This window comes from Triplophysa rosa, linkage group LG6, assembly GCF_024868665.1.
Source record: "Triplophysa rosa linkage group LG6, Trosa_1v2, whole genome shotgun sequence".
Taxonomy (NCBI): Eukaryota; Metazoa; Chordata; class Actinopteri; order Cypriniformes; family Nemacheilidae; genus Triplophysa; species Triplophysa rosa.
Window position 1 is genome coordinate 5,641,555 of NC_079895.1, and position 9,632 is coordinate 5,651,186.

The window sequence follows — 9,632 nt, forward strand, 5'->3', positions numbered from 1 at the left end:
TATAAACTCTAAAAGGTCAAGTTCACCGAAAAATGTAAGTTTTCAAACCTTGTCATACAGGTTTGAAATAAACATTTATATCACCTGCGCACAATATCCTGATGTAACTGTGAGGTTGCAGTACAAGATGGATTTAGTAATTTGAGTAATGTAAACTTGAGTAATTTAAAAGAAACATTCACTGTAAAAACAATTCTGTAAAAAAATGAACATTTTCCCTCAGCTGGAGTGACAGAAATATACCGTAAAATAATAGTTTTATATATAGTCCTGTAAAATAACTGGATATAAAGATATACAGTATTATAAATTGTTTTCCCCGTTTTTCATGTAAATTTGCTGTCTTTTTCTGTAATTTTACAGTTTTTGACTGTATTTCAAAAATACATAAAAATCTTTAAAAACAGTAAAACTTCGTTTTTTACATTTTACAAGTTAAGTTTTTTTTTACCGTATAGGTTACTGAGCTGTTTAAGCATCAGAAATGATTTGTTTCCATAGTTACACTCATAATGTTACACTGATAATACTGTATATTTAATCACCTTAATTGAACTTCATATTTATTGTCTTGAAGATGTAATAAAGCACATCACACATTATAAAAATGACATACAGTTTAGGCTAATGTGTGTAATAAAATCAATTCCCCTGTGGAGGAAATGATAGGACTTTTACTTCCAGAGCCGATTCAGCACATATCACACATAACATTTCATTTTGCACATAAAATCTCATACCTAAATCTTCACAAATGTTGCTCAGTCATGCAAACCACGTTTCCCTTGCTAAATGAAAGCAGGTGGATGTTTTGCTGAGTGCTATTCTCTGGCCTATCTCGATCCTCATCGCCGCACTAAAAATAGCACAGAGTAGATGCATGCAGCACGTGTAATTTCATTTTGGACCGTTAAATGGGCAAAAGTTACTGTACGTGAAGCCAAAGAGAAGTGCAGGGGGACGTAACGCAAACTACGCGCAAAAACCTCATGTAAGAAGTGCTTGTGTTTTTACTTCACACACGTCGTCATGCGATATCCGCTTCGATTCAGTTTCTTTTAGTTGGGTAAACTGAGTAACAGCTGGTCAAATAAAGTGTGACCTTTTTAACGGAGCTATCATGTTTTCTAGAAATGATCATCGGTTAATCCTGACTTATCAGACTGATATTCATGCCAGAGCATATACATTATAGCCCCATCCGATCTGCTGTTCTGGCTGTTTCGAGAGCGCGCGCGCACACCCCCGACTTTAATGGAAGTCTCGAACAAGGGTGAGTGAGAAATGAGGCCCCCCGAGTGCTCGGAGCCCCACACGCCTCGCTCACCTCTACCCTGCTTTGCCTTGCTATAGAATTTGCACCCTGCAGCGATGCGAGAGCGAGTGCTGAAGTCGCAGCAGAGGGCGGTGAAAACTAAAACACGTGCTGTGGTTTGACCTTTCCCTATGTTAAATACAATATTATCATAAGACGTGCTATCGAGTTACGGTGCTTTCGCATGATCGCATTCGCTGCCACGTGGGCTCTGCGCTCGGGTTCAGCACATGTGTGCTCATTAGTGTTAATATGTTGTTCTAAATGTGGTGCGAGTGTAAAAACACATTTTTCGAGGCTATTTATGAGCGAGTTTAAACGGTAAAGTGATAGTTCACCAAAAAACGAAAATTCTGTCATCATTTACTCACTCTCGAGTTGTTCCAAATCTGTATAAATGTCTTTGTTCTGATGAACACGTGAAAGATATTTGGAAGAAAGCATTAACTACCATGTTAGGAAGAAATGACAATGGTAGTCAAAAGCGCCCCATAAATGTTTGCTTTTCTACATTTTTCAAAATATCTTCTTTTGTGTTCAACAGAACAAAGACATTTATAAAGTAATTTTTCCTACTATGGTAATATGTTCTCTGTGCTCATCAGAAGGAAGACGTTTACACAGATTTGAGACAACTTGAGGGTGAGTAAATGGAAGACAGAATTTTTATTTTTGCGTGAACTGTTCCTTTAAGGAATGAAATGATATTTGATTTGATTATTAACCTTTTAATATCCTTTAAAATAGCTCAATATGCGTTATTCCTCGAACTATCCCATTTTGTATGCATGTTTGAGAAATGTTACTGTTGTTATATTTGTACAGTCAACATTTTTGTCCAGTCAAATACTCTCTGGTATGACAATATCCCCACTATAGCAAGAAATCAATTCTAGACAGTAGCCTCTATTACCCATTGAAAAAAATAGATGTCTCACCCAAACGTTTTACTTCCCGTTCAAACAAACAGTGGGTGAGGTGCAAATCTCCTAAGCTCTCTGTAGATGCAGGGACTTGTTAGGCTACATCTAGCTGTCAAATGGCATTCATTAATTAAAGAATGAGCAGCTGGCTGCGGTTGAGTACTGTAGGAGGGTTTGGCATGAGATGGCGTGCACATAGTGGTCAGGGGACATGCCAAATACCAACCCAGTGCCTCTGCAACCAGGAGCGAAGGTTAAAAAACATTGTGGCTCAGTAGACAGATGCCTGGGCAGCCGGGGTAGATATTATCATTCTAGGCACGACACCTGTCAAAGTGTGGACAAACTGTGAATTGAATTTAGTTGGTTCTCATGTTCATGAAAATCTTTATTGAAATACTTGAAATTATGTTTGTGGATGAGCTTGACCCGTTAGTGACATGAAGTACCATTTTATATGATTTAGCTATACTCTATTGAGACAAATACATATCAGCTGTTTGTTATTTGTATTTGTTTGCTCAAAGAAACTCAAGGAAAGTAAAATTCACCTCTGCAATTACATTTTTATTTTATTATGACTTTTTTGGGTTAAGGATTATGTGGATCTTTCAGATGATGGTCCTGTCTTGGTCTCAACACACTCTGGTCTTGGGTCTTGACTACAACACTACCAGGTGGATATTTTAGCTATTTTAAAGAAGCTATTTTTAAAAACATTTTTGATTACCACATCACCACCAACTCCCACATCTTCAATCTAAAAGCTGCGTAACATTTTTTGGTGAATTCTATAGAAAGGTTCGATTTTATTATATATAAATGACCAATTTTACCATATTCACTGGTACAATGTTTGTCTCCATATGACAGTAAAACTATGAATGTAGCTTCAAAATGTAAAATACTCTTTTGCATATTTTACAATCTGCTGCATTGTGTTGGTGGACTACATATTGTTCACCTGAAAAAATCTGGGTAAAGGGCTTGTGGTACTTGTCAAAGTCCACAATTTAATGAACGGCTTTTGTCCTTGTATTTTTTTCTGTCACCTTTTTATGTACTGATACTAACCTCTGAACAATGTGATGCATTATATTTTCCCCAAGAAGTACAGCTTTCAATGTAGCGAAATTAACATTATTGCCTTATATTTTCAATGCAATAAATGTGAAATACAGAACCCCTGTGTACACGATTCCCAGATACTGTATTTTTTTACTTGACCAAAGTAAATGTTAAAGTAGGCCTATATACAGTGTTTACTACATTTGGTCAATTTACTGTAATTAATACAGAATACTACAGTACACATTAACAAAGTGGAGTAATGACTGTAATATAGGCCTACTACATACTACGTTTTTACTACAGTAAATACTAAAGTACAGTATTTATGTGGGATGAACGAGCTGATTGTCTGATCTCAGAAATATCAGCCTAATAATGCAATAATGCATAATGCATTTGTAGAATCCAGAGATTATTTAGTGGTGTTTATTATGAAATTATGATGTATTTTGATAGAAAGAATATTGCCTCAATTTCAAAACAAAGTAAAACTACTTCTCCATATGAGACACCTCACATTCCTGCATCTCCAGCTGTCTGACAGGTGTTGTGATGACACATGTTTCCAAATGATCCAGACATCTCGCCTTCTCCTCAGAGTCGCATCTATTCTCCATCACTGTCAGTCATTGGTCTCCTGGGGGCATATGGTTTACTGCCACAGACCTTTTCCACTCCGGTCATTAGTGTGCCTTGTAAATGAACTTAGACTTATGGACAAAACTTGCTGAATGACTCATTCCAGCCCAAATGCGATATTGAGTTACACATTGCTAAAACAGGACACATTCCCGTCCTCGACGTCCGGAAGCTTTACGATGTAATCCATCAAATGTTGATTCCTCAAGGGTCATTAATGTTTTGGGAGAGACGGATGTCTATTTCTTAGCTAAGTGAAAAAACAAGCGATGTTGAAGGCAGGGATGCGCTGGATAAATCCATCAGGAGTGTTGACAGGCAGCTGTCAGTGGCTGACCGAGGCCGATGCCTTTTATTGCTTTTCATTGCTTTCTTCGGATGAGACTAGAAGTTAGCGCAGGTTGAATCCTGCGTCCCCTGGAAACTGAGGCCATTATTACACCACGCGTTATATTAATTGGTACATTAAGGGCACTTTATTATGATTGTGTAATGATTTCGACACTCGTGGTGACATGAACGCACAAGCTCTGGTTATTGCTCTAATGAATCTTAATAAAGAGTTACATTTACTTAAAATATGACACATAAACACATTTTAAGCAAGGGGTGATATACAAATAAGCTAACAAAATATTTCAAATCAATATTTCGTGTCCAGTTGTTTAACACACGCAGTTTCTGCCAATCTCATATGAATCTTGAGTAACTATTGCGTAAGTCGTATCTTCGAAGAGTATTTAGTTTGATCAAATTTATAAAAGAGAGATACAGGTGTACGATTATTTCCGGAAAAAGACGAGCTGCTGGAGGCGTGCAGGGGGGCGGAACTACAGCACGAGCACACAATAAATCAGCGCAATAATCCCTTTGTGTTTTTTACATTATGCACGTACGCGCCGCGATTGCCAACAAGACACAGACATATGACTTAGTTTGACTTACTGCACCGCATGCAGTTCACGTGCCATCTATCAGTTTCAAACGATCTCAGAATCCAACTTTATATCCACCGTTTATATAACATCCATCACTGAAATGCTGTGAACAAACAAACACACCTCAGCTTCTCTCACTATCGCAAGAGTAACGAGCTGCAGCTACAGGCACACAGCGCAGCCAATCTTGACGCAGCAGCCAATCTTGATAAGCGGGTCATCCTATCGCTCGCCGGTTGGCGGGCTATTTCTTTCGCCTTGACGTGGGCGTGCTTTTCCGGGAGATTTGCCCAATACAAGGAATAAGATCCTGTTTCGTAAACTTATAAAAACCTTTCCGAAACAAGTTGGAGTGCTGGGGGAATGTATCAAGCACAGAAATAATATGTCATACGTCCAACTCGTTTTTTTACAAGTTGACCATGTTAAGCATGAGAAGCCAGCATGTTTAACAGTGTAAAGACTGTTTCCAATATGTGACTGGAATAGAGAAAGTGTAATATTGACGCCATTTCAAACAGCAACTCAAGTGGTATAAAGTGTAAAGTCTGTATAGCACGGCATGGGAAACCGAGGTTCTAACCCCGCTGAAAACCTTCTTCAACCTTTTTTATTACTTTACAGATCGTAAAGGCATTTGTTTTCAATAAAATTGATTTAAGACTTAAAATTCATTTTTATTCATAAACTTTAGGTTTAGGGTAAGGTTAGGGCCATCATTTTAATAATTTTTGTAAATATAATGATTTACTGTCTGTTATTATTGCATAATGTTTAATGCACAACAATACTGAGGTGCAAATAGTAACGTTATCTGCCACTATTTATAAGTAAAAAGCATCTAACTACTATTTCTACTTAATCCAAAGAAAATAGGCCCTACAGCTATTTTTGGTTAGTGTAAATAGCATATCGCTAAGAAATGCTGCTATTTTCACTTAGTGTAAACAGAACTTACTACTATTTAAACTTAGCGTAAATAGCATCTGTCGCTATTTTCACTTAGTGCAAAAAAGCCGCTGCCTTTTAAAATGCCGTAGAAAAAAACATTACTGATCCTGGTCCATCTTGAAACAAAACAATGGCACTGACATATTTTAAGACACGTCAGGGCGGCTTATTTTCAGTTAAGACAGCTCAAAATTAATTTTAGTCTGGGACTAATCTTAAGCCTTTGTCTGTGAAACCGGGGCAAAATGTTTATTTGAGATATTTTATAAAATGGCATAAGAAAGAGATGTATTACATCAAACATGTAAGCAGTGTCAGTCATGAAGACTTGCAGTTCCAGCCGAAGAGGCGTATGTTGCGTTATCAGTTTTAGGGCAATTCCAGCGTTATGGATGTGACATTTTGCGTTATGGACGTGACATAAAAATGCTCAGAGAATGAATTTGTTACGATTATATTGAACCATCTGTTTATATTTTACTGAACCCTTGTTGATAGAGTCTAAACATCAAAAAATGTCAGTCTATGAAAAAAATTCTATTTAAAAAAGGGAAATAAACATGAGTTATGGATGTGACAAAAAAAGGACGCAGTTTTTGGGAGAAGATAAACTTTGTAGGATTTCTGTAAAATAAAATGCACAATCCTGAAGCAATAATACCCAATGAGTGGAGAAGGGATGCCTCTTTATAGAACATAATTAACATAAAATAACTATTTTTTCATGTGTCCATTTATGAGGAATATGTAGCGTTACGGATATGACAATCCTGAATATGGCACTTACCTGACTATGAAAAATCATGCACTAAAAATAAAACAAATGCTTTACAAATTTGAAGAGAGATCTCACATGGGTATTTGAACCTCCAAATGTTAAAATCTGTGCTGTTACCATAGTAAAAACCGCTGGTAAAACTTCGTGGCTAGGTTGACATTTTCACGGAATTGGCCTTTAGCAGAACCACGTATTCCTGAGAGCCGCATAATAGTATTTTAATTTTTTTCACGTCTCTACGTCAGATCTGTCATTCTAAAGTGCATATTTACATTTGTGCTTTTATCACAAGATTTTGTTCCGACCTTACAATACATTCAAGCTATACATTAAATCTGAATGGAACAGGTGACCTTGGCATTGGTCCTTTACATTTACGCAATTGGGAGAGCCTTTTATCCAAAGCAGTCCTTTTATCCTAACAATGCCAGTTTTGTTTTTTTCTTTGGGAATCAAATAACCTTTGCACTGCTAACAGTGTATCTCATGATTCACATAGGCTACTGTAATTTTTATTTCCCACATCCTGAATAGTTCATTATATCAAAGATTATAAAAAGAATTGGAGAGATTGTGTTTTTCAAACCTTTGCACTTCAGCTATGACAGTACCCCAATAGCAATGGACCAGTTGAGATGTCAATAGCACAGAATGCATCATCTGGCCTGTCCCAAACCTCAGCATCAGTTTTCAGCCTGTCTTCTGACAGCGCCGGACTGTTAACTCGTTACTCAAGGCAAGTGCTTCCCCAGCTGTTCCCCGTCCCCGTGAATCCATGCACGTTAGTGTGAAGATGCAGATGTTTGGCCACACCTGGCAGCCATCCCTGTTCCTCTACGTACATGGTGCTTTCCTCCTGTCCGACCCAGCTCTCCTGCAGCTCATGCGGATATGGGGAATCCTGGTGGCTGAGATGAGCTATGTGTTTCCCCCTGGAGTCTCCTGTCCCCAAAGGAGCCGCGCTGCCTTCCCATTTTGTCACACTCACTTCCTCTCCTGTCAACCTGGGAATGTGCTGGCAGCCGCTGTGCTGAGGAGACAAGGAAAACTTTTCCCGTATGACAGATATAACGGCTCGGAGAAACCAGCGCTGTTCCTGTTTATCACGCACTTGTCTTTACCTGGCACAAGGGGCTGCGTTGAAAGTCAGATTCACGAGAAAACAAATCAATCATTTTTCTGCTAACCCTGCGTCATGGATTACAGGAGGATGCACCTGATTATCAATGAATCGGGCTACGCTTCGGATGTTAAAACACTCTTATCCCTGTTCAATAAACCATTCTCTCTGTTCATTTCTGTCCCTTAGGATGATTTAAAAATGCTTAGTATTGTTAAAGGATATATTATTACATGTAGGTTTTATGTCAATTTGTATTGTTTCAATGACATTTATTTATTTGACAGATGCTTTTATTCAAAGCAACGTACTATGCATCAAGCTGTTATCAGTAGGCTTTATGTGTGTCCAGGGATTCGAACCTGTTGCTTTACCAATTAAGTTACAAGAACTTCGATTTTCATCCTAAGAATGTTCTAAATATTGCAACTAATATTATTAAGCCAAACATTTTAGAGGATTTACCAAATTTTGGTTTCAGATATGAATTTCTGATTTCTGAATTATTTTTTATAAGTTTGAAGTCAATTGACTGCAAGCTAACTTGTGGTAACAGGTCTATACACCCTTAAACACAAAAGAAACCATTCTATAGAAGTTCTGTTTCACAAAATGTTCTTCACAGTAGAAAAAGGTTATTTGGACTATAAATTCTTCTACAACATTGCTGTGAAGAACCTTTAGTAGCACCTTTATTTCAGAACCTAAGAAGACTTTCCCATCTTTGTCTTTAAAAGTTAAACAATGGCATTACGATCAAATCTACAAAATCACACATTACACAAGGTCGATCAAGGCCATCTTTATTCCAAGATGTCATAACGGTTTCATGTGTGAAAACGCCGGTGTGCTTTTCAGCAGGCCTACTCAAGTTAGAGTTTAATCGTATGTGGCAAGCGGTCCCGATTCCGCGGTGCATTATCGCAAGCGAAATGTGCAAAGCAATGTTATTGCTCAGGGACTTTTAATCTCCCACAACCCTCTGTTCATTTCAGTACAGTTCCCACCTGGTTTCCGTGGCATCTGTCCAACTCACAGCAGGAAAGGAAGCAGATCTCGGCAGTGCTGAGTTCGCCCTCTTCTGGACGGAAGTGAGGGCTCGGCCTAATTAGCCATGCTGTCAAAACATCCCCTTGTGTGTAACTCTGCTGCATGCTCATGCTGCACTATTCAGAAGAGAAAACGAGCGCACGCACAGAATGAAAGACTGTGGGTTTACCCTGCAGCTCGCCGGAGTTATGGGAAATAAGTGAAGGTATGATAAAAGGAAAGTCTGCAGAAACGAAAACATCTTTTTGCATGATCCCTTGAAACACAGGCAGCTAATGTTTTTTGACCCCTCGGATCATCAGATTTACACACACAGTTACATGTTTCTGTTATAGTGTATGCACAATGAAGTACAATCGTCTTTCGTGAGCTCTTGAAATAACAGAGTTAAACATATATAGCAAGCACCTTTATTTGTTTTAACAGATACATAGATTTATATCGTACACTTTTTTCCCCCCTATATTTTGTGTTCTTATACATGTACTAACCGTGGTTAAAAAAGGCAACTGTTAATGGAAACGATGGCAAGTATACAATACAATTAGCAAACATATCAAAATCAGTTTTTACAACATTTTTAGCAACCAATTCTTTCTATTGGTCTGCCATAGTGCAAACTGTGTGGTTTGAAGACAGAGTGTTTGCGTGATGTTAACATTCATCCTCATAGTTCCGATTTCTCTGTCTTTAACACATCTCACGTGAGTAGACTGCATTCAAAGTGCCTCTGCTCCAAGTCCTTATGTCCACCGATGTCGATTTCAATAATACTTCAAGTGTGTAGGGCTGCTCGAAAAGCTACAATTGACAATTAGATCGTGTTTTGCGTTTATCGCGACGGACG